Below are 24,921 nucleotides of genomic sequence, written 5' to 3' on the forward strand. Positions count from 1 at the left end.
CGAAGAATTGCAGAGGCGGGTCAAATACCTGTTTGACGGAAGCACCAACTGAGAGCCCAAAACCAATCATAAAGATAGTTTACCTACACTTGGCTCCAGCATGGAACGACAACATGTCCTCTATTTCCTAGCCTGGATATCTTTCCTCCGAGTTTCCCCTCATTCCTCTCCTCTCTGAGGTTCATCTGGCCTGTGGTGTTGGTGGTAGATGTTTGTGTGTATTATTATGGCTATAGAACTATGTAATTCACTCTTTGCATGCACTGTTTTTACCACAGGGTTTGGTCCTGATATTAAATGATCTTACTTTTAGCAGCTTTGCTGTTTAATTTTACTCTATGAAGGTTTTGCAGAGTCTAACATAACAAATGCACTTTTACAACCAAACTCCATCACTCTCCTTCTTGGTCAAATAGGTCTTACACAGCCAGGAGTTGTGTTTTGTGTCTGAACGTTGCACCATGCTGCAGATTACTATTACATTTGAGAAGGGCGCTCCTCCCTCCCCGCTTTCACCTGAGGACATGACAGGCCTTTGCCAAGTTCAACCCGGGCCAGCCGTAAAATAACTTCCTCAGTGTCTTAGCTGCCTGCATCTCATGGGAAGCAGACTGTCAGCCTGAACAGCATGTAAACAAGACCAGATCAGAGTGTACCGTGCACCAGCTCTGACATGACTGCCTTCATGTGGTATGTGTAATCACACATTCATAGTCAATCACATCAAAAGGCGCTGGTGCAGAAACTCAATAAATAGCAGCATGGCAGAATTGTAGCCCAACTCCAGACTCTGTTGGCCTACTATCCAGGAGGCAAATCAAGCACCAACGTGCAGGTACCAGAGCTACAAGAGAGAAACAGAAACAACTCTTGATGCGAAGAGTTCAAGTTTTTATTACAGGATGTGGTACTGAGACACTGTCTGTCTGGCCATGCAATGTGTGTGAAAGTTGTTTCTGGCTCTGTATCTTCATTAATTGTGCACGCACACACACCACACACACACACACACACACACACAAATGTGGTAGTGTGGTTAAGAGGAGCTTTAGTGCCTACTGGGTAAAGTATTAGATCAGTTTCAGCTCAAACCAATGTTAACACCCGCTATCATGACTTTCTCTAGTTTAAACTCCAATAAGAGAATACAGATTTAAAAATGATTTAGCTGATCTAGGTGACGTTTAGTTAAGCGGGAAAGAAGGGAAGAGCAATATAAAAGTAATGAGGATAAGGTGATTTATGCCATGATTGAAAATGTTTATTGACAGGGAATCAGACAAACTCTTCACAAGATGTTGAGACCAACGACAGAATACTTACATTTGGGCTAAAAGAAACCTTTCAACATGCTGGTGTATAATGAACCAACCAACCCACGCCAGGATTCCATACTATTCTCCCAACATTACTCACACTCTTAGCCAACCATACAAAAGACTAAGAGTAGTGATAATAGACTTACCCCAGTAATGGTATGGTTACCCCAGTGACGGTATGGTTACCCCAGTGACGGTATGGTTACCCCAGTGACGGTATGGTTACCCCAGTGACGGTATGGTTACCCCAGTGACGGTATGGTTACCCCAGTGGCGGTATGGTTACCCCAGTGGCGGTATGGTTACACCCATGACGGTAGGGTTTACACCAGTGACTGTATGGTTACACCCGTGACGGTATGGTTACCCAAGTGACAGCATGGTTTACACCAGTGATCCCCATTACCCCATGGTTACACCAGTGATCCCAATTACCTCATGGTTACACCAGTGATCTCCTTTACCCCATGGTTATACCAGTGATCTCCATTACACCATGGTTACACCAGTGTTCCCCTTTACCCCATGGTTACACCAGTGATCCTCATTACCCCATGGTTACACCAGTGTTCCCCATTACCCCATGGTTATACCAGTGTTCCCCATTACCCCATGGTTATACCAGTGATCCCCATTTCCCCATGGTTACACCAGTGATCCCCATTACCCCATGGTTACACCAGTAATCCCCATTACCCCATGGTTACACCAGTGATCCCCATTACCCCATGGTTACACCAGTGATCCCCATAAGATAGACATGTACTGTACATCATTCAAGGTAGTGGAGGGTATTTTCATGATCAGAGAGAAGCCTTCTTATTTAGAGCTTTGGTCAGTATTACATGTTTGAAAAAGAGGACACCTGGGGTGAGTTTGAGGTCCCACAGGGGGACCAGTACAATGACTAAATGGCTAAACTGTAAAAGTGCATTCGTTATGTTAGACTCTGCAAAACCTTCATAGAGTAAAATTAAACAGCAAAGAGCTGCTAAAAGTAAGATTATTTAATATCAGGACCAAACCTGAACATAGTTCTATAGCCATAATAATACACACAAACATCTACCACCAACACCACAGGCCAGATGAAACCCAGAGAGGAGAGGAATGAGAGGAAACTCGGAGGAGAGATATCCAGGCTGGGAAATAAAGGACATGTTGTCGTTCCATGCTGGAGCCAAGTGTAAGTAAACTATCTTTATGATTGGTCTTTGGGCTCTCAGTTGGTGTTTCCGTCAAGCAGGTATTTGACCCGCCTCTGCAATTCTTCGACCAATTTCTTCTGAGCTTTCTCCTGGCTGGCCTGCCAATCTTCGGAGAGACAGAGAGAACAGCCAATCAGAAAATAACCTGACTATGTGTGTGTGTGTGTATGTATGTAAGTTTCAGAGGCCTACCTGTATAGGAGCAGAGTAGAGGGGTGGAGAAGGTGACTTTGGTCCCAGAAGTTTTGTCCTCAAACCCAGGTTTCTCCAGACCTCTCTTCACAAATCACTCATCTAGAACGTTCCTCACTGAGGTACCTCTGCTGGAGTCTGTGGAGGGTTCACAATACTGTATTGTGAGTGTGTGTTTGTGTCTAGTGAAGTGGACATTATGTGTGTGTGTCAGTATTAAACAAGGTGAACCCTGTGCGACTGAGCTATCTCTGGCCATAATAACAGTTTGTGTGTGTGTGTGTGTGGTACTGACCCATCTCGTCCTTCCCCAGTAGGCCCAGTAAGCGCTGGCTGAGTTGGGCTCTAATGGTTTTCTTATTCCTCTGACCTCGAGTCTGCATACTATACCTGTCAATCACATCAGCTTTAAGGAACATCTCTGCCAACTAACAGTGAATTCAAGGCTTTTTGTGTGTCATGAGCACCTTAAAGGGCGGAGTTAGCAGATGTAAGGCATGCCCCATCCAACAGAATCTGGAGCCAATGCACCGCCTCCTCAGTGCTGCCGGTTGGGGTCACAGGACCACAGCAGCCAATAAAAGGAGCCAGTTGAGATAGCGCCCTCTGGCATGCCGGCTGACGGGCTGCAGCCTCACTGGAACCTGTCAATCAAATCTGCCTGGGGAGAAAAGAGAGAGGAGAATAGGAGAAACAGGGGGAGAGAGAGGGAGGGATAGGAAGGAAGGAAGGAGACAGGAGAAGGGGATAAACAGGGGGAGAGAGAGGGAGGGATAGGGAGGAAGGAGACAGGAGGAGGGGAGAAACAGGGGGAGAGAGAGGGAGGAAGGAGACAGGAGAAGGGGAAAAACAGGGGGAGAGAGAGGGAGGGATGGGAAGGAAGGAGACAGGAGGAGGGGAGAAAAGGTGGAGATAGAGGGAGGGATGGGGAGAAAGGAGACAGGAGGGGAGAAAAGGGGGAGCGAGGATAGCGGGGAAGAGAAATCGATATTTTGTTGTCTGTTTTGACTGAAAGTCCAAGTGTAGTGTAACTAGTTTTTAAAATGTGAAATAATGATTTGTGGCTCAGCTCATCTGTATTTATGAGAAGCTTTATACATACAGTACCAGTCAAAAGTTTGGACACACCTACTCATTCAAGGGTTTTTCTTTACTTAGACTATTATTTACATTTTAGAATAATAGTGAAGATTATTATGAAAGAAAAACTATGAAATAACATGTATGGAATTTTTTTATCAAAAGTGTTGAGAGAATGTCAAGAGTGTGCAAAGCTGTCACCAAGGCAAAGGGTGGCTGCTTTGAAGAATCTCAAATATAAAATATATTTTGATTTGTTTAACACTTTTTTAGTTACTACATGATTCCATATGTGTTATTTCATAGTTTTAAAGTCTTCACTATTATTCTACAATGCAGAAAATAGTAAAAATAAAGAAAAACCCTTGAATGAGTAGGTGTGTCCAAACCTTTGACAGGTACTGTATACACCGTATTTAGCTTCTTTTGTATGTCAAATGTAAAGGAATTGATTGCTCATCAGTACCAGGCTGACAGATCTCCCTGCGGTGCCCAGACTGTGGTAGGACTGGCAGATTGCCTCTTTCTTAGGGCTGAACAGATTCTGGTTGTGGAAGATATCGTGGTCTAGTCGGACCTCCACCCTCCACTCATACCACTGCTCCACAGACACATCCTCACACACCACACACGGGGGTTGCAGATCCCACTGCACACATACCTACAGTTTACTATTGACATGAAGTTTCAAGATAATTCAGAATGAGGGTAGCTCAGACTAGAAGCACATTGAAAGGAGAGTCACCTTCCGTCTCTCCCCCAGTCTTAATCACTGAGATCTCTTGGGGGGAGGCGGGCCCGAATATTCAGATGTTGTCTCCATGGCAACAGTATCACTAACTGAAAACTAACACCACTAACTTGTCAGACTATAGAGTATAGCCAGAAGTTTCCCCTGTCACCTGATCTGCATAAGAGAGGGACAGAGACAGTAGAGAACCAGAGAGAAATGGAGAGAGAAAGAGAGAGAGAGAGAGAGGAAAGAGAGAGAGAGAGTAGAGAGAAAGAGAGTAGAGAGAGAGAGAGAGTAGAGAGAGAGAGAGAGTGTAGAGAGAGAGTAGAGAGAAAGAGAGTAGAGAGAGAGAGTAGAGAGAGAGAGTAGAGAGAGAGAGAGTAGAGAGAGAGTAGAGAGAGAGTAGAGAGAGAGTAGAGAGAGAGTAGAGAGAGAGAGTAGAGAGAGAGAGTAGAGAGAGAGTAGAGAGAGAAAGAGAGTAAGAGAGTAGAGAGTAGAGAGAGAGTAAGAGAGAGAGAGTAGAGAGAAAGAGAGTAGAGAGAGAGAGAGAGAGTAGAGAGAGAGAGAGTGTAGAGAGAGAGTAGAGAGAAAGAGAGTAGAGAGAGAGAGAGTAGAGAGAGAGAGTAGAGAGAGAGAGAGAGTAGAGAGAGAGTAGAGAGAGAGTAGAGAGAGAGTATAGAGAGAGTAGAGAGAGAGTAGAGAGTAGAGAAAGAGTAGAGAGAGAGAGTAGAGAGAGAGAGTAGAGAGAGAGAGAGTAGAGAGAGTAGAGAGAGAAAGAGAGTAAGAGAGTAGAGAGTAGAGAGAGAGTAAGAGAGAGAGAGTAGAGAGTAGAGAGAGAAGAGAGAGAGAGAGAGAGTAGAGAAAGAGTAGAGAGAGAGAGAGTAGAGAGAGAGAGTAGAGAGAGAGAGTAGAGAGAGAGTAGAGAGAGAAAGAGAGTAAGAGAGTAGAGAGTAGAGAGAGAGAGTAAGAGAGAGAGAGTAGAGAGAGAGAGTAGAGAGAAAGAGTAGCGAGAGAGAGAGAGCACGAGAGTAGAGAGAGTAAGAGAAAGAGTAGAGAGAGAGAGTAAGAGAGAGAGAGAGAGAAGAGAGTAGAGAGAAAGAGGAAACAGAGAGAGAGAGAAACAGAGAGAGAAAGAGGTCCAGACTAACCTGCTCCAGTACTATTTTTGTTAGCCTCTGTAGTTTTGTACTTTGGTTCATCTCTTCCTCCATGCTTGCCAGCAGCTCCTGGAGGTTCCCTTTGTAGTTCAGACCCACTCCACTGCTGTCCCTGCCCACAACCCCACTCGGGATCCCACTCAGGCACCTCAGGGCTTCCTTAGCTGCCCAATGCTCTGCCTGCTGCTTTTTAGGGGCTGCCTCTGAGAGAGTGAAAGAGAGGGTGAGTAAAGTAACGCTCTCTTCAGTTTCAATGCATTTTGGCGCAAAAGGTGGGTAAACAGCGTTTACAATCCACTACACCACTGGTTGCATGTGAGTGTAAGACATGATCACTGCAACTACCCTTCATAACCAATGTCTACGTCTCATCAAATGTGACATAGTAATGAAATATAAAGTGTTTTTTAAGTAACCTGGGCTGTGGAACGTGAGCTCGCCTACGATTCCCAGAGTGCACCTGTGCTTTCCCTCTGCTGTTGTTACAGTCCTCCACTGGTAGCAACGAGTTGAGTCACAGCAACATCCACTAACCAACGAAGTACGACGAAGTTGTCCCCGTACTGATCTAAGGTCAGTCTACCTGAAGTTGTCCACCATGTAAGGTGTGTAGTGTACCCGCTGTAGGTGGAGGATCCAGAGACAGGCCCTGGAGCAGACTGCAGCCTGTAGCGCTCCCTCTTGAGTAGACGCCTCTTGTGGGGTGAGGTCCTTCTGCACACGAACCGTCACATACGCAAAGAACCGCCGGCCATCTGAAAAAGGTAGGACAGATGAAGGGACCTTACACTTTTGCACACTCTTGTTTTAATTGACTTAATGCTCACTTCTTTCTTTGTGTTCGTTCAACAGTGCTCACTGTTGTCTTATTCTTAAACATATATTTTTCTGGGTACAAAGTTGTCCGTTTACAAGAAATGGACAATAAAGCTATGCGAGTTTGAATGTGATTCTGTGTACCTTAAGAGACGGTACGCTCCTCTGGGAGAGTGGGTGTGGTTTGGCGGGGGTCTCCTCCTCCCTGGGTCTCCATGGTATTCATGGTGACCGTGGTATCCATGGAGTCCATAGTAACTGAGGTGTCCATGGTTGACACTGGGACAACCTGACTTTCAGGGGTCTGCAAGCTAGGTATCATGGGAGCTGGTGGGATGTGACGTCATAATCAGCCATGTCCAGAGGTGGGGTCTGGGCCTCGAAAAGCTCTTTAAGGGCGCTTACGTAGTTTGCTCCCACCACTTCCTTACTGCCGAGGACCCCGGACAGCCGCTGGAGGGCCACTTTATCTGCCTGCTGCCGCAACGGGGTCTTTTTTCTGGAACCCTCTGGAGTCAACCAGACAAACCGTCATATTTTAAACATTATACAATACCTACAGTACATATCTATATACATGACATACACACAGTATATTTACATGCAATGCACCATAAAACAGAACATTGTAAATTATCCATTTGGCTTACTAAATGTGACGTTACCTGGGGCATAGAAGGTGATTGGTCCAGTGAATCGGATGGCGCAGTGGTAGCTCCTCCTCTCTGCATCAGATTGGAGGGCCTCCTCTGGGGGTGGGACATCCCGCATATGACAGTGCTCCAGGACCACATCCTTATAGGGTGAAGCTGAGGTACAAAAGAAGAAAAGAGTTTCCATGACAACAAGCATTTTGATGGACGTGGGACAAAACAGTAAAGGTAGATTACTGTACAGTGGTGGGCTCTTTAACCTGATTCTGGTAGATCCAACAGGAGAGCTAGTTTCTTATAGGCAAACTCAACAGCCTCTTTCTTCCCAGAATGCCCCTCTCCAGAGGTTACATCAGTTTTGAGGACCACAGTGACACTACCAAAGAACATGGAGCCTGAAGCCAGAGTCACATGGTAGAGAGGAAACAGTCAGACACCAATAGCAGCTCACCCTCACTTAGGACAATTAGTTGTTTGAGAAACATGCTAATATGATGACATTATCTTATAACAGATACAATACTATAAATTGGATTGGCTGAGGATCCCTGTGCATGAGAGGCTATGTGGTTTGTCCGTCTGGCTACTGGATGCCTCTGCCTCCTCTGTGTCATTGGCTAGCTCACTCAGATTAGCACCGTCATTGGCTAGCTGGCTCAGGTGCTACAGGGTCAGTTTAGCCACTTCCTGGAGCGCGGTCTTCGAATTTCCGCACACCTGAGTACCTTCAAACATCAGACCTCTCACCTTCACACGACCCCTGTAACCTGGACATGCCCAACTTCAGAAACACTTTCACACATTGCAACTCGTCCACCTTGAGGTACACACACAAACACACACATTTGAGGTGTCTTACAGTGAGGTTGTGTGTGTGTGTTGTGTGTGTGTGTGTGTGTGAGGGGACTTACAGTGTGTGTGTCTGTCTGTCTTACAGTGTGTGTGTGTGTGTGTGTCTTATAGTAATGGCTGTCTCTATGTCCTCTTCATAGCGTTGGGTCAGACACTCCATCTTTTCCTTTAGTACCTGTTGTTCCAGCCCTCCTCTGCCGCATTGCCCTCCGCATTGCCCTCCGCATTGCCCTCCGCATTGCCCTCCGCATTGCCCTCCGCATTGCCCTCCGCATTGCCCTCAGCATTGCGCCTCCGCATTGCCCTCCGCATTGCCCTCCGCATTGCCCTCCAACCAATTTTTTCCAAACTGGTTCACAATAAAACTGAAGTCTGTATTTTGGAGCTGGGGAAAATATAGTGAAAAGATAGTGAAGATATAGTGAATATAGTGAAGATATAGTGAAAAGATAGTGAATAGTTGACCAGATTTATTACCGGTCAGATTGCTAATGTGAAAAGTTGAGTGTTGATTTACCAGCACAAACACACAAACCTGTTCGATCTCCTCTGCCAGCTTCCTCAATTCGGGGGAGTGTGTTTCCAGAGCCTGGCCAAGCTCTTTGATTCGCCCAAGGAACAACTCTAAATCCTTCCTCTCCACCCGGAAGTCATCCGAGTACATTACCTTGTTCCTCGCGTTGGTCACCTGCGCACACACACATGCAAGAACACACAGGTAAGCATGCACATGTGTGTGTGAGTGTGTGTATGTGTGTGTGCATGCATGCATGTGAGAATGTTTACCGGTGTGAAAAGATGGGGTTTGGCAAATTTGCGAAAGTGGAGGCAATGGGACTTTAGGTTGAGGAATGCAGAGATGTCAAACTCCTCCACTCTGGTGTGCTTCCCGTTTCCACCGTTCATGTGGACCTATACAAACACACACAGACACACACACTACAATAACGTACCAACGACTAACAGCAGGATCATTACAATATGTAAAACACATGATATGTACAGCCAGACCATTACTCATTGCTTTACCTTGGCCACCTCCCATTTCCTTGTAGGCCACACCAGGTTGGTGTGATTCCAGTACACCTGTCCGCCTTTATGGTTAGCCAAGATCGCAACTCTCCATTGCTCACACACTTCTTCTTTACACACTGTATGAACCTACATTAACAGTTTTGTTATTTATTTAGGGTTGTAATCATTCTAAAAGTGAACTTTAAAAAAATAAAAGGACATTTCACCAGGAAGGGTGCATTATTGTTAGGTTTGGAAGTGTCAGGTTTTTGACATGTCTTCTGTGAGGTCAAAGTGACAGCAAGTTACAAGCATGCAGTGAGATCCAGGCTACAGTGAGCCAATGGTTATTACTATTCTTTGAGATCATATTACATTGTAACTCCGTCAGATATCATTTTTAATCACCTGGTTAGACATTGTGTTCTCCATAGCTCCATTTAATTTAATGTTTACATTTTTTCGGAGTTCACGGTGGTAAATCTCGATTTCGTTTTCCAGGAAATCTCCAAGTCGCATTTTAAGACAATTCAGACCCATGGTCGTTTTAATCCAGTTTTTATACCCGTCATCATGAAACCGTCTGAGCGAATCCATAGTGAAACAAATGTCGTGGATAATAATTAAACTTTCTAGTTTCCAATTCTCCAGTACAATCAGATACGATCAGTGTCCCTCAGACGCCAACGGCCCGTGGACTGCTACTGCAGCACTGTCAGGAACTGTTCTGTAAGCGCATGCGCCCATATTCAACCAAGGTCCGTGCTATGCGGGATCCTTGGGACCTACATGCCACATTGTCGTTGACGTTTAAAATGTTTAACGTTAGGGAAAAAGCAGGGGCGCAACTTTGATTTTAGAAGTGGCGGGTACATAACTTGGTGGGGGTCTGTGGAGTCCTCCCATTTTGGGGGCATCTAAAGCACATTTTCTGCATTTCTACACAATCAAATATGACCCATGGCCCTTCTAACGTCTGTATTTAGAACAACAAAAAGTCAGCAAAAATGCCCACAGACATCAAGTTAGGTTATCAATTATTAAATATGTTAAAGTGATTAATAAGACTGAACTAGATCAAAGATAATTCAATAATACATATTGTGTTGCACCTTTAACCAGTAGCCTAACAAATGAACAACTCTAACAAATAAAGTACAAAGGCTTAACTTTTGATTGTCTTTATTAAGACATCCTATATCAAACTTCAGCCAGAACACCCAGCCAGCCCGAGCTGCTTGCATGCCCACCACCCACCAGTCTAGTCAATAACTGGCAAGTGTCTTCACTGACATTTTCAAACTGTACCTGGCTGAGTCTGTCTTACCTATATGTTTCAAGCAGACCCCCATAGTCCCAGACACCATGGTAACCTGCCTAAATGACTACTGACTCTGTAGCCATGAAGTGCTTTGAAAGGCTGGTCATGGCTCACATCAACACCATTATCCTAGAAACCCCAGACCCACTCCAATTTGCATATCGCTCAAACAGATCCACAGATGATGCAATCTCTATTGCACTCAACACTGCCCTTTCCCACCTGGACAAAAGGAACAGAATGCTGTTCATTGACTACAGCTCAGCGTTCAACACCATAGTGCACTCAAAGCTCATCACCAAGTTAAGGACCCTGGGACTAAACACTTCCCTCTTCAACTAGATCATGGAGTTCCTGATGGGCCGCACCCAGGTGGTACAGGTAGACAACAACACATCTGCCACACTGATTCTCAACACAGGAGTCCCTCAGGGGTGCGTGCTTAGTCACCTCCTGTACTCCCTGTTCCCCCATGACTGCATGGCCAAGCGCGACTCCAACACCATCATTAAGTTTGCCGACGACACAACGGTGGTAGGCCTGATCACAGACAATGATGAGACAGCCTACAGGGAGGAGGTCAGAGACCTGGCAGTGTGGTGCCAGGACAACAATCTCTCCGTCAACGTGATCAAGACAAAGGAGATGATTGTGGACTACAGGAAAAGGAGGACTGAGCACGTTTCACGGTAATACCTGTTGTATTCAGCGCATGTGACAAATACACTTCCATTCCATCTTTGGCTGGGTGATTTTCGCCCCGTAAACAGAGCTTTAACATGGGGCATCTGACCCTAAAACAGGGTTTCCCATCCCTCTCCACCGGCCCCCCCAGAAGTTTCACATTTTTGTTTTAATCCTAAACTGCCACACCTGATTTAATTAGTCAAAGGCTTGATGATTAGTTAACTAATTGAACCATGTGTGTCAGTTAAGGGTTAAAACAAACCTGTGAAACATCTGGAGGGGCTGAGGAGAGGTTTCGGAAACCCTGCCCTAAAGGAACCCCAAGGGAGATGCCAAGAGTGAGATCTCCCTTGGGGGATTTCTTAACAGACTTATCAAGGCTAGGATCATTAAACTACTTCCTCGGTTCAGAAAACACAACCTGTGCTTCTCTACCACAAATCCCTCACACCTAAACAGGACATGCGTTTGACCCTCATACACTATCCTACCTCTGCTCATCAGAGTAGTAAATGGTAGGAGGGGGTATTGACCTGAAATAGGCTTGAAGCCAGGAAATCAACCCTAAGGAAATCACACTACATAAAACAACCCCAAGAGAATAAGGGCCTCAGCAAGGCTAGTGTCGTTCAACTTGTCAGGCAGCATGACTACCTTGCTAGAAGATGTCTAACCAGTACTGAATGCAGTTCCAATATACTGACCCATTTTAACTGGCTCCTGGCTTTCATTTTAATGAGGGCTTAAATACAAAGCGGTGCTATGAAACTTTCAAAACCTCAGACCGATTGACTGTAATTTAAGCCTCTGTCTTAAAGGTAATAATAAATCAAAATGGCCCCTTACTTATATCTCTGTATGTTTTGCATGTTATTAGAGTGGAAAAATATCTGGTGACACATTCCAGAAGGCATTCCTCGAGTGGACATAGAGGCGGTTTGAAATAGACTAGCTTTGTGGAAGTGATCTCCTCCATTGTCCTGCCTGCTCACAGGAGATGCATACTATATCAGTGGATGGGAATCGCAAGAAATACCACTTCCATCAGGCCTCAGGGTTTGTACTACCTTCTTATGTGTTGATGTTTTGTTCAGGGTATAATTATACCTTCTTAAAGCGCATGCTGGTCTTCTTTTTGTTATGAAGTATATTTTTGTGGTGTCATATTGCAGTTGGTCTTCTTTTTGGAAGAACATTAATTGTCAACTAGAAGGTCATTTTCCATAACGAAAAATTGTGGGAGAGTGATTTGTCTTTTTGCTTTATCTAAACCCCTCCGAAACACACACACACACACACACACACACACACACACACACACACACACACACACACACACACACACACACACACACACACACACACACACACACACACACACACACACACACACACACACACACACACACACACACACACACACACACACACACACACACACACACACACACACACACACTGGTTTCTTTTAAGTTAATCTCTGCACTTCACTGTGATTTTGCTGTTGTTGATGCCAGGCAAAGGAGTGTGCGTCAGAGTGGACAGATGCCAAAGAGACGTCGGGAAAATCTCCTAAAGTAGATGAGGAGGGCCTTGAGATAGCAGTTTACCGACACGGTGTGCTCCTCAAGGCCCTCAACATGTGCAGAGTACAGTGCAAAAGTATTCAGATTCCTTTACTTTATCCACATTTTGTTAAGTTACATCCTTATTCTAAAATGGATTACGTTATTTTATTTTCCTACAATCTACACACATTACCCCATAATGACAAAGCAAAAACATGTTTGTAGAAATGTTTGCCAAGCTTCAAGCATACCCAAGAAGACTCAAGGCTGTAATCGCTACCAAAGGTGCTTCAACAAATTATTGAGTAAAGGGTCTGAATACTTATGTAAATGTGATATTTCAGTTTTTAATTTCTAATTAGTACATTTGTAAACACTTCTTAACCTGTTTTTGCTTTGTCATTATGGGGTATTGTGTGTAGATTGATGAGGGGGGGAAAAAATATTTAATCCATTTTAAAAATAGGCTGTTACATAAAAATGTGGAAAAAGTCTAAGGGTCTAAATCCTTTACAGATCCACTGTTCTTGTAGAAGGAGCTGTCTTCTGCTGGTGGGCTTTTTCTGCTGCGATGTTGCATGCAAATACTGGCCATATTTGCATAACATTGTGCAGGCGTGCGCAGTGTTGGAGGGGCTTCAAAAAATGCACTCTCTCCTCTCCGTTATGCATGTGAAGGCACATTAATGGTCTTGTAAGGTTATTTTTTACATTATTAAAAAAATAGTGTTTACAGCTCTAATCGGGAGGCCGCAATCAGCCTGGTGCCGGCAACACAACTGGATAGGAAGTCGAGCAGGTGAATAGTTTTATATCCAGAGCTGCTGTCACGACAAAGTATATGTCCAAGGCTGGTAAGTGTATTATGATAACATACAGTAACTAATGCTTAAGAAGGTTAACGATTGCAACATACTTCCCTTAATTTTGTTGAACTATTTAGGGGTCCTTGTATTTGAGGTCCAGCACACTTCAATTAATAAGATAAACATAATTGCTCCTCTCTTGGACTATCACCTTGCCACGGTGGATAGGCTTGTGTACTCCAATGACCCTGAGAGCTAAAAAAAAAGGTTGACCTGTATCTGCTTTTTCATTCTTGTTGAACTTTTCTTGCATGTCTGCAATCCTGGCTCAGTTTTTTATTATTTTATTAGTTATCTTTATATAGGAAAACATCAAGATGACTGTATACATTAAAGTAAAATATTTTTGTGTGATTCACTTGACAAATTAGAACCTTCCACTATGTTACTCCTAAAATGAATGATATTTTTCAGAATGTCAAAAGACTGAAGGAGGAGACCGGCCTCCTGGACATCAATGATGCTGACCTTAGGAAGTGTATTGCTGAGGTGCAGCAGGGGCCTGAAAGTATGTTAGATTCTGAACAAATGGAGCAAAAACTGAAACAGACAACCAGAAAAAAGCTCCAACCACGTTTATTCAACCCACAAGCATATATTTATACATTCCCGACAAGGTGGAGTCAACGCCTTGCATGAATAAGACAAACAATCATTCTAAACTCAGCAAAAAAAGAAACGTCCCTTTTTTCAGGACACCGTCTTTCAAAGATAATTTGAAAAAATCCAAATAACTTCACAGATCTTCATTGTAAAGGGTTTAAACACTGTTTCCCGTGCTTGTTCAATGAACCATAAACAATTAATGAACATGCAACTGTGGAACGGTCGTTAGGACACTAACAGCTTGCAGACGGTAGGCAATTAAGGTCACAGTTATGAAAACTCAAGACACTAAAGAGGCCTTTCTACTGACTCTGGAAAAACACCAAAATAAAGATGCCCAGGGTCCCTGCTCATCTGCGTGAACGTGCCTTAGGCATGCTGCAAGGAGGCATGAGGACTGCAGATGTGGCCAGGGCAATAAATTGCAATGTCCATACTGTGAGACGCCTAAGACAGCGCTACAGGGAGACAGGACGGACAGCTGATCGTCCTCGCTTTGACAGACCATGTGTAACAACACCTGCACAAGATCGGTACATCCGAACATCACACCTGCGGGACAGGTACAGGATGGCAACAACAACTGCCCGAGTTACATCAGCAATGCATAATCCCTCCATCAGTGTTCACACTGTCCACAATAGGCTGTTGTGGACAGTGTGAACACTGATGGAGGGATTATGCATTGCTGATGTAACTCGGGCAGTTGTTGTTGCCATCCTGTACCTGTCCCGCAGGTGTGATGTTCGGATGCTCATCCTGACATGACCCTCCAGCATGACAATGCCACCAGCCATACTGCTTGTTCTGTGTGTGATTTCTTGCAAGACAGGAATGTCAGTGTTCTGCCATGGCCAGCGAAGAGCCCGGATCTCAATCCCATTGAGTATGTCTGGGACCTGTTGGATCGGAGGGTGAGGGCTAGGGCCATTCCCCCCAGAAATGTCCAGGAACTTGCAGGTGCCTTGGTGGAAGAGTGGGATAACATCTCACAGCAAGAACTGCCAAATCTGATGCAGTCCATGAGGAGGAGATGCACTGCAGTACTTAATACAGCCACCCCAGATACTGACTGTTACTTTTGATTTTGAGCCCACCTTTGTTCAGAGACACATTATTCACATTTCTGTGGAACTTGTTCAGTTTCAGTTGTTGAATCTTATGTTCATACAAATTTACACATGTTAAGTTTGCTGAAAATAAAAGCAGTTGACAGTGAGAGGACGTTTCTTTTTTTTTCTGAGTTTATGTTGTTAGGCAGAAACACACTATGTTCCTCTCACTGATATTCTCATGGCCTGCCTAAGTCTAGGACCCTCATGGGCGTGGAAGTGTGTGTGTGTGTGTATGGGATAGGACTGTAGTCAGATGGTCTTTGGGGTGGGCCCCTATGGCTCCCCTCCCAGCAGTGTCTTCTCTCTTCAACTGTTGGCCTTATCTTGAGTTGAGTTCCACATCCCTCATTGTCCTAGTTCCACAGAAACTGGCCTGCCTCATCAGGAACTGAAACTAGATTGCTACACTTTGCCTCCTTCCTTAGAAATATTAATATTCAGCAACAACATGCTTGAACAGAATAGGAACTTTCTGCACTTCCCCTTGTCTCACTCAGTAACTTTCCTTACACCAAGTTCCTATTAAACCTTATTGATCCCTAACATGTACATTTCTTATACAGTGCCTTGCGAAAGTATTCGGCCCCCTTGAACTTTGCGACCTTTTGCCACATTTCAGGCTTCAAACATAAAGATATAAAACTGTATTTTTTTTGTGAAGAATCAACAACAAGTGCGACACAATCATGAAGTGGAACGACATTTATTGGATATTTCAAACTTTTTTAACAAATCCAAAACTGAAAAATTGGGCTTGCAAAATTATTCAGCCCCTTTACTTTCAGTGCAGCAAACTCTCTCCAGAAGTTCAGTGAGAATCTCTGAATGATCCAATGTTGACCTAAATGACTAATGATGATAAATACAATCCACCTGTGTGTAATCAAGTCTCCGTATAAATGCACCTGCACTGTGATAGTCTCAGAGGTCCGTCAAAAGCGCAGAGAGCATCATGAAGAACAAGGAACACACCAGGCAGGTCCGAGATACTGTTGTGAAGAAGTTTAAAGCCGGATTTGGATACAAAAAGATTTCCCAAGCTTTAAACATCCCAAGGAGCACTGTGCAAGCGATAATATTGAAATGGAAGGAGTATCAGACCACTGCAAATCTACCAAGACCTGGCCGTCCCTCTAAACTTTCAGCTCATACAAGGAGAAGACTGTTCAGAGATGCAGCCAAGAGGCCCATGATCACTCTGGATGAACTGCAGAGATCTACAGCTGAGGTGGGAGACTCTGTCCATAGGACAACAATCAGCCGTATATTGCACAAATCTGGCCTTTATGGAAGAGTGGCAAGAAGAAAGCCATTTCTTAAAGATATCCATAAAAAGTGTTGTTTAAAGTTTGCCACAAGCCACCTGGGAGACACACCAAACATGTGGAAGAAGGTGCTCTGGTCAGATGAAACCAAAATGGAACTTTTTGGCAACAATGCAAAACGTTATGTTTGGCGTAAAAGCAACACAGCTGAACACACCATCCCCACTGTCAAACATGGTGGTGGCAGCATCATGGTTTGGGCCTGCTTTTCTTCAGCAGGGACAGGGAAGATGGTTAAAATTGATGGGAAGATGGATGGAGCCAAATACAGGACCATTCTGGAAGAAAACCTGATGGAGTCTGCAAAAGACCTGAGACTGGGACGGAGATTTGTCTTCCAACAAGACAATGATCCAAAACATAAAGCAAAATCTACAATGGAATGGTTCAAAAATAAACATATCCAGGTGTTAGAATGGCCAAATCAAAGTCCAGACCTGAATCCAATCGAGAATCTGTGGAAAGAACTGAAAACTGCTGTTCACAAATGCTCTCCATCCAACCTCACTGAGCTCGAGCTGTTTTGCAAGGAGGAATGGGAAAAAAATTCAGTCTCTCGATGTGCAAAACTGATAGAGACATACCCCAAGCGACTTACAGCTGTAATCGCAGCAAAAGGTGGCGCTACAAAATATTAACTTAAGGGGGCTGAATAATTTTGCACGCCCAATTTTTCAGTTTTTGATTTGTTAAAAACGTTTGAAATATCCAATAAATGTCGTTCCACTTCATGATTGTGTCCCACTTGTTGTTGATTCTTCACAAAGAAATACAGTTTTATATCTTTATGTTTGAAGCCTGAAATGTGGCAAAAGGTCGCAAAGTTCAAGGGGGCCGAATACTTTCGCAAGGCACTGTATATATACTTCTCTTCTTTTTTTTACTGTTTCATTTGACCTGCACTGTTGGAGCGTAAGATTTTCACTGTACCCTGTCTGTCTGTCTGTCTGTCTGTCTGTCTGTCTGTCTGTCTGTCTGTCTGCCTGTCTGTCTGCCTGTCTGCCTGCCTGCCTGTCTGTCTGTCTGCCTGTCTGCCTGTGTGTGTGTGTGTGTGTGTGTGTGTGTGCGTGTGTGTGAGAGAGAGAGAGTTTGTATGAGAGATATAGAGTGTGTGTGAGAGTGTGTGTGTATGAGAGTGTTTGAGAGAGAGAGAGTGTGTGTGTATGAAAACCAGCCCGGTCGCGGACCAGGATGTCTTGCTCCCAGACGGACTAAACAACGTCTTTGCTCGCTTTGAGGACAATACAGTGCCACTGACACGGCTCGCTACCAAAACCTGCGTACTCTCCTTCACTGCAGCTGACGTGAGTAAAACATTTAGACGTGTTAACCTCTAGCTTCGAGCAATCCCGTATCCGGGAGCGTAATCATAGCCTCAAGCTCATTACCATAACGCAACGTTTCCTATTCATGAAAATCGCAAATGAAATAAATATATTGAAACACAAGCTTAGCCTTTTGTTAACAACACTGTCATCTCAGATTTTCAAAATATGCTTTAACCAAAGCTACACAAGCATTTGTGTAAGAGTATTGATAGCTAGCATAGCATTAAGCCTAGCATTCAGCAGGCAACATTTTCACAAAAACAAGAAAAGCATTCAACTAAAATCATTTACCTTTGAAGAACTTTGGATGTTTTCAATGACGAGACTCTCAGTTAGATAGCAAATGTACATTTAAAAAAAAAAGATTATTTGTGTAAGAGAAATAGCTCCGTTTTGTTCATCACGTTTGGCTTAGAAAAAAACCCGAAAATGCAGTCAACACAACGCCAAACTTTTTTCCAAATTAGCTCCATAATATTGACAGAAACATGGCAAACGTTGTTTAGAATCAATCCTCAAGGTGTTTTTCACAATTCTATTCGATGAAAAATCATTCCTGGCAGTCGATTCTCATCCGAGGCAAACGGAAAAATACTGCAGCTGGAGATTACGCAATAATTGCGACGAAGGACACCAAGCGACCACCTGGTAGATGTAGTGTCTTATGGTCAATCTTCCAATGATATGCCTACAAATACATCACAATGCTGCAGACACATGGGGGAAAACGTGGAAAAGGTAAGCTGACTGCTAACTCCTCCACAGCCATATAAGGAGTCATTGCCATGAGGCGGTTTCAAAAAATGCGGCACTTCCTGATTGTATTTTTATCTGGGTTTTTTCTGTAGCATCAGTTCTGTGGCACTCACAGACAATATCTTTGCAGTTTTGGAAACGTCAGAGTGTTTTCTTTCCAAAGCTGTCAATTATATGCATAGTCTAGCATCTTTTCGTGACAAAATATCTTGTTTAAAACGGGAACGTTTTTCATCCCAAAATTTAAATAGCGCCCCCTATATCCAAGAAGTTAACCCTCGCAAATCTGCAGGCCCAGACGACATCCCCAGCCGTGCCCTCAGAGCATGCGCAGACCAGCTGGTTGGTGTGTTTACTGACATATTCAATCAATCCTTATCCCAGTCTGCTGTTCCCACATGCTTCAAGAGGGCCACCATTTTTCCTGTTCCCAAGAAAGTTAAGGTAACTGAGCTAAACGACTACCGCTCCATAGCACTCACTTCCGTCATCATGAAGTGCATTGAGAGACTAGTCAAGGACCATATCACCTCCACCCTACCTGACACCCTAGACCCACTCCAATTTTCTTACCGCCCCAATAGGTCCACAGGCGACGCAATCGCAACCACACTGCACACTGCCCTAACCCATCTGGACAAGAGGAATACCTATGTGAGAATGCTGTTCATCGACTACAACTCAGCATTTAACACCATAGTACCCTCCAAAATCATCATTAAGCTCGAGACCCTGGGTCTCGATCCCGCCCTGCGCAACTGGACTTCCTGACGGGCCAGGTAACAACATCTCCACCCCGCTGATCCTCAACACTGTGGCCCAACAAGGGTGCGTTCTCAGCCCTCTCCTGTACTCCCTGTTCACCCACGACTGCGTGGCCACGCACGCCTCCAACTCAATCATCAAGTTTTCAGACGACACTACAGTGGTAGGCTTGATTACCAACAACGACGAGACGGCCTACAGAGAGGGGGTGTGGGCCCTCGGAGTGTGGTGTCAGGAAAATAACCTCACACTCAACGTTAACAAAACAAAGGAGATTATCGTGGACTTCAGGAAACAGCAGAGGGAGCACCCCCTATCCACATCGATGGGACAGTAGTGTAGAAGGTACTACGTTTTAAGTTCCTCGGCGTACACATCACGAACAAACAGTATTGGTCCACCCACACAGATGCACAATCGAGAGCAGATGCACAATCGAGAGCATCCTGTCGGGCTGTATCACCGCCTGGTACGGCAACTGCTCCGCCCACAACCACAAGGCTCTCCAGAGGGTAGTGAGGTCTGCACAACGTATTACCGGGGGCAAACTACCTGCCCTCCAGGACAACTACACCACCCGATGTCACAGGAAGGCATAAAGATCATCAAGGACAACAACCACCCGAGCCACTGCCTGTTCACCCCGCTATCATCCAGAAGGCGAGGTCAGTACAGGTGCATCAAAGCTGGGACCGAAAGTGACTCAACTCCAGCCACTTTAATAATAATGGAAAAATTGATGTAAAAAATGTATCACTAGCCACTTTAAACAATGCCACTTAATATAATGTTTACATACCCTACATTACTCATCTCATATGTATATACTGTACTCTATACCATCTATTGCATCTTGCCATCTTTATGTAATACATGTATCACGAGCCACTTTAAACAATTTTATATGTTTACATAACCTACATTACTCATCTCATATGTATATACTGTACTCTATATCATCTACTGCATCTTGCCTATGCCGTTCTGTACCATCAGTCATTCATATATCTTTATGTACATATTCTTCATCCCTTTACACTTGTGTGTGTAAGGTAGTTGTTGTGAAATTGTTAGATTAGATTACTCATTGGTTATTACTGCATTGTCGGAACTAGAAGCACAAGCATTTTGTTACACTTGCATTAACATCTGCTAACCATGTGTATGTGATAAGAGAATTATGTTCTCCAGGTACATCACCCAATTTAATTATATTACTCTCAGTCTGCAAACCAGAATTTGTAAGGTCCTGGTCGAATGAAACAGACGGAGGCCCAGCTACATGGTCAAACCAGAATGTGTAAGATCCTGGTTGAATGAAACAGACGGAGGCCCAGCTACATGGTCAAACCAGAATGTGTAAGATCCTGGTTGAATGAAACAGACGGAGGCCCAGCTAAATAGTCAAAGGTACGTTCTAAAGTTAAGAATACAAAACAATTCATTTTATACTGACTTCTCAGTGCAACTGTCATCGTCTGGCTTCCCTGCCCTCATGAACAGCTTTAACATACAGGCCATTCCCCTAGGTGCATCAATTCCATCAAATGGAAAGGGGATGGTAGTCAGCTGAGGTTTGGCTGTGGCGCAGGCATAACATTCTTCTTTCGCTACTGATCTGGCTGTATAGTGGATCCATTCTAACCAAAGGTTAGAATCCCCATAAACAGTTTCCACCTCAATCACGTCCTTCAGATCTTTCGTCTTCACTATCCTCACTTGGCTCTGGACTACTCTGCTGTCAGTCTCTGTTGTGTCAGGTGCCCTGCTTGACTTCTGGCTTATGTTATCACCTGCTCTAACCTCCTCTACCCGGAACCGTACTAGAGTGTCGACCGAAAACTGGTCAAATCCAACATACCATAACCCTAGATCCTCTTTCACTACATTTCTTTTTTTTATTTTTATTTTTTTAAATTTTACCCCTTTTTCTCCCCAATTTCGTGGTATCCAATTGTGTAGTAGCTACTATCTTGTCTCATCGCTACAACTCCCGTACGGGCTCGGGAGAGACGAAGGTTGAAAGTCATGCGTCCTCCGATACACAACCAACCAAGCCGCTGCTTCTTTAACACAGCGCACATCCAACCCGGAAGCCAACCGCACCAATGCCCCGGAGGAAACACGTGCACCTGGCCACCTTGGCTAGCGTACACTGCGCCCAGCCCGCCACAGGAGTCGCTGGTGCGCGATGAGACAAGGACACCCCTACCGACCAAGCCCTCCCTAACCCGGGCGACGCTAGGCCAATTGTGCGTCGCCCCACGGACCTCCCAGTCGCGGCCGGTTACGACAGAGCCTGGGCGCGAACCCAGGACTCTGATGGCACAGCTGGCGCTGCAGTACAGCGCCCTTAACCACTGCGCCACCCGGGAGGCCCCTTTCACTACATTTCTAAGGGTAAGGCTTTATGCAATACATCTCTCTCTCCGGATTGCAGTCAAAAACTCTCACCTTCACTATACTCCACCTCCTTCCATACTGGGTGAGTGGATTCATATAGCCCTCTCTCTCCATATGAGCTATGACCTGTGTCCACGAACTACACGGGGACCTGCACAGATATATTCCATAATGGCTCATGGTCCTAGACTGCCATGGAGTTAGAGACCCCATTTCGTCCAAATAAAACTCCACTGAGACATCCTTCCCAACCTCTACTCTAACTTCCTGTCTATCTATATCTAGGGATCTCTTATGCTTGATTTATACAAAATCCTCATCGTCTAAACCATGGGTCAAGTTACCACCCTCTGCATACTCAGGTGGGGCGTGGTGTCTCAGGAATATGACCAATCAAATTTTATTTTGATTTAATTTGATTTATGAGAGTGTGTGTGAGAGATAGAGAGTATGTGTGAGAGTGTGTGTGTATGAGAGTGTGTGTGAGAGATAGAGAGCGTGTGTGTCGAAGCAGTTGAAATGGGAGCAGTAGTTGAGGAGGTGGAGCAGCGCAGACACATCACACAACTAATGGGCGAGTACGTTTTGCATCGCCGAGTGTCCCGGCTGGGTGGACTTTACTCATTTTAGACCAGGGCTGCCTGGGAGGAGCTACAGCAGGACGGGCTCATTATATAGGCTGGAATGGAGTAAATGGAACAGAGTCAAACATGTTAGTTTCCATGTTGTTGATGTGTTTGATATCGTTCCATTTATTCCATTCCAGCCACTACAATGAGCCTGTCCTCCTATAGCTTCCCCCACCAGCCTCCTCTGTTCCATTGGTCCTAAAGTGAAATCTCCACCCTCCCAGAACACTGGGTAATGCAAAACGAACTCGCCCATTGATTACACCAAAGACAGTACAGTATGAAGATAGGCAAAAACTGCTTTTCCAATTGAAATCCCCGATCACGCTTGTGGGCAATGTCATGGTGACGTTGGCTAGCTAAGCTCATGCTCATTTAAATAAGGAAAGTGCTTTTATATTTTTATAAAAATGTTGGATTTGCATGTTTAGCTCACATAATATAATTGAATCATATGCATTAAAGTCTCTGTAATAGAATAAGCTTGTCAAAAACTAATGTAGACATTAATGCATTTCTATAGCTTCCAAAAGATGTTTCACGATTGAGGGGGAGTACCATGATGGCTGCGCGGTGTCTTCAATACAGCGGCCCCTGTCAGTCATCCAGGGTTTGTTCACATCCTTGGTCTGCACCCACTCTGACACGGCCACCACAGACCCGGGATCCAAGTGATTAGATTACGGTGGAAGCATCTCGTCTCAGTATTGGTCAAAGAGTGTAAACCGTCCCGCAGTTTGAGGAGGCAGTAGGCCGCCAGTTCTTATACCCGCAATCGTTCAGACGAGCGCTCAACTCTTCGCTGATATGCATCAATAACTATAGGTTTAGGCCACACATAAGTATTGGCATAGCTACAGTTCAGACTTTAGGTTGCTAAACAGTCAAAAACATATGAGAGAGAGACAGACGCCTGTACAAGTATAGTTGTCAGGAAGGCCGAGCGGTCAAAGGCACCAGACTCACGGTGTAAATCCTTCCTGAAAAAGGGGTATTCTGGTCTCTGAATGGAGGCGTTTGTTCGAATCCTGCATCTAACAACCATTTTCCCTAAAAAACTCGGAATAAAACAATCTACAAAATCAAGTGGTAAAAGGAAAACACATGTCCTGGAATATACATTTCACTGATTGCCTAGTTTTGAATTCACTCAACAAGACTAGTGACAGCCTGAGCCGCTGGAAAACTCATGTGTGTGTGTGAGATTTTTCCCCCATGAGGTGGCGCCATCATCATAGCAAACGCCAGAGGCGGACCTAATGTCAGCCTGCACTCGTCTCTCGGCAGCTGTCTGAAAGGAACATTTTTACTGATGGCTGAAAGGACGAGTTTTACTGGTCGCCAAGACTCCTGGAGATCTATCTAACCACGGTCTGTGTGTGTGTGTGTGTGTGTGTGTGTGTGTGTGTGTGTGTGTGTGTGTGTGTGTGTGTGTGTGTGTGTGTGTGTGTGTGTGTGTGTGTGTGTGTGTGTGTGTGTGTGTGTGTGTGTGTGTGTGTGTGTGTGTGTGTGAGAGAGAGAGAATATACCAATACAATACGTGCATGATAATAAATGTGTGGCCTAACCCTGCAAAAGTAGAGCATGCATGTTTTGTTTCTGTAGTTAGAGGACAGACAACAACCCACACACCTTATTTAAGGACCAGTGGAATAGCACTCTGACACAGTGAACCACTTACTTTGAATTACAGGACCCAATTTAAAACAGATTTATACAACAAAGAGCAATTATAAAAATGAAAGAACATTTTGTATTGTATCAAATAATTTCATCTTTACATGAACATTTTATTAGTCTTTTAGGATGCACACAGAAAATCAAATATCCCTCTATCTTTGTAATTGGATCTCTACGGATTTGATGATAGTTAAAGTAGATTAGACACCCTGGAGTCTGTGTGTGTGTGCGCGCGTGTTTGCGTCCCCTGTGAGTGTGTGTGTGCATAAATGTGGCCTGCTTAGCAGTGAATTGAGAGGGACACAATGATGTGAGTGTGTGATCCCAGCAGGGTGTTTTTTAAGCAGAGGGAGATCAAAGAGACATTAGTATTCTGAAATAAATCACACGGCCTCACTGTGAGAGTCCCCAAACCCCCTACACACACACACACACACACACACACACACACACACACACACACACACACACACACACACACACACACACACACACACACACACACACACACATATACATACACACACATATTCTTTCTCTCCAATCTAGTCAACCCACTGTCTCGCTCTTCAAAAGGCTGCCCCACCCCACACCCCCCTCACCCCATGGGGCTTCATAACTATCTGCTTACTGGCTCTGATTCCTTTGTTACCCTCTCACTGTTTCTCACGTTTGCACAAAATCCAATTTCCAACCACTTTCTGCAAATAAGCAGAAAAACGCTTCGTAAGAGAAAATGGTTGTTCGTTCGTCGGAGAGAAAGTCAGAAACGCCAACTAGAAGGTTTGACATGCTTATCCTCAGGGAGCCTTTTCTCTCTTTTTCTCTTTCTCTCTCTCCATCTCTCT

The 24,921-nt window shown here is 44.5% G+C and overlaps 1 long non-coding RNA gene across 1 annotated transcript; it reads right to left on the reverse strand.

The window, feature by feature from the left end:
* Positions 1 to 1,239: 1,239 nt before the first annotated feature.
* LOC149982134 (uncharacterized) lies at positions 1,240 to 3,380 on the reverse strand. Its single transcript, XR_016482642.1, has 4 exons — positions 3,187 to 3,380; positions 3,015 to 3,109; positions 2,720 to 2,857; positions 1,240 to 2,633 (listed from the first exon to the last, which is right to left on the reverse strand). It is a non-coding gene; the product is annotated as an uncharacterized LOC149982134 (long non-coding RNA).
* Between the last annotated feature and the right edge of the window lie 21,541 nt (positions 3,381 to 24,921).

This window comes from Oncorhynchus mykiss, chromosome 8 (assembly GCF_057628025.1).
Source record: "Oncorhynchus mykiss isolate SJ-2025 chromosome 8, ASM5762802v1, whole genome shotgun sequence".
NCBI classification, from domain to species: domain Eukaryota; kingdom Metazoa; phylum Chordata; class Actinopteri; order Salmoniformes; family Salmonidae; genus Oncorhynchus; species Oncorhynchus mykiss.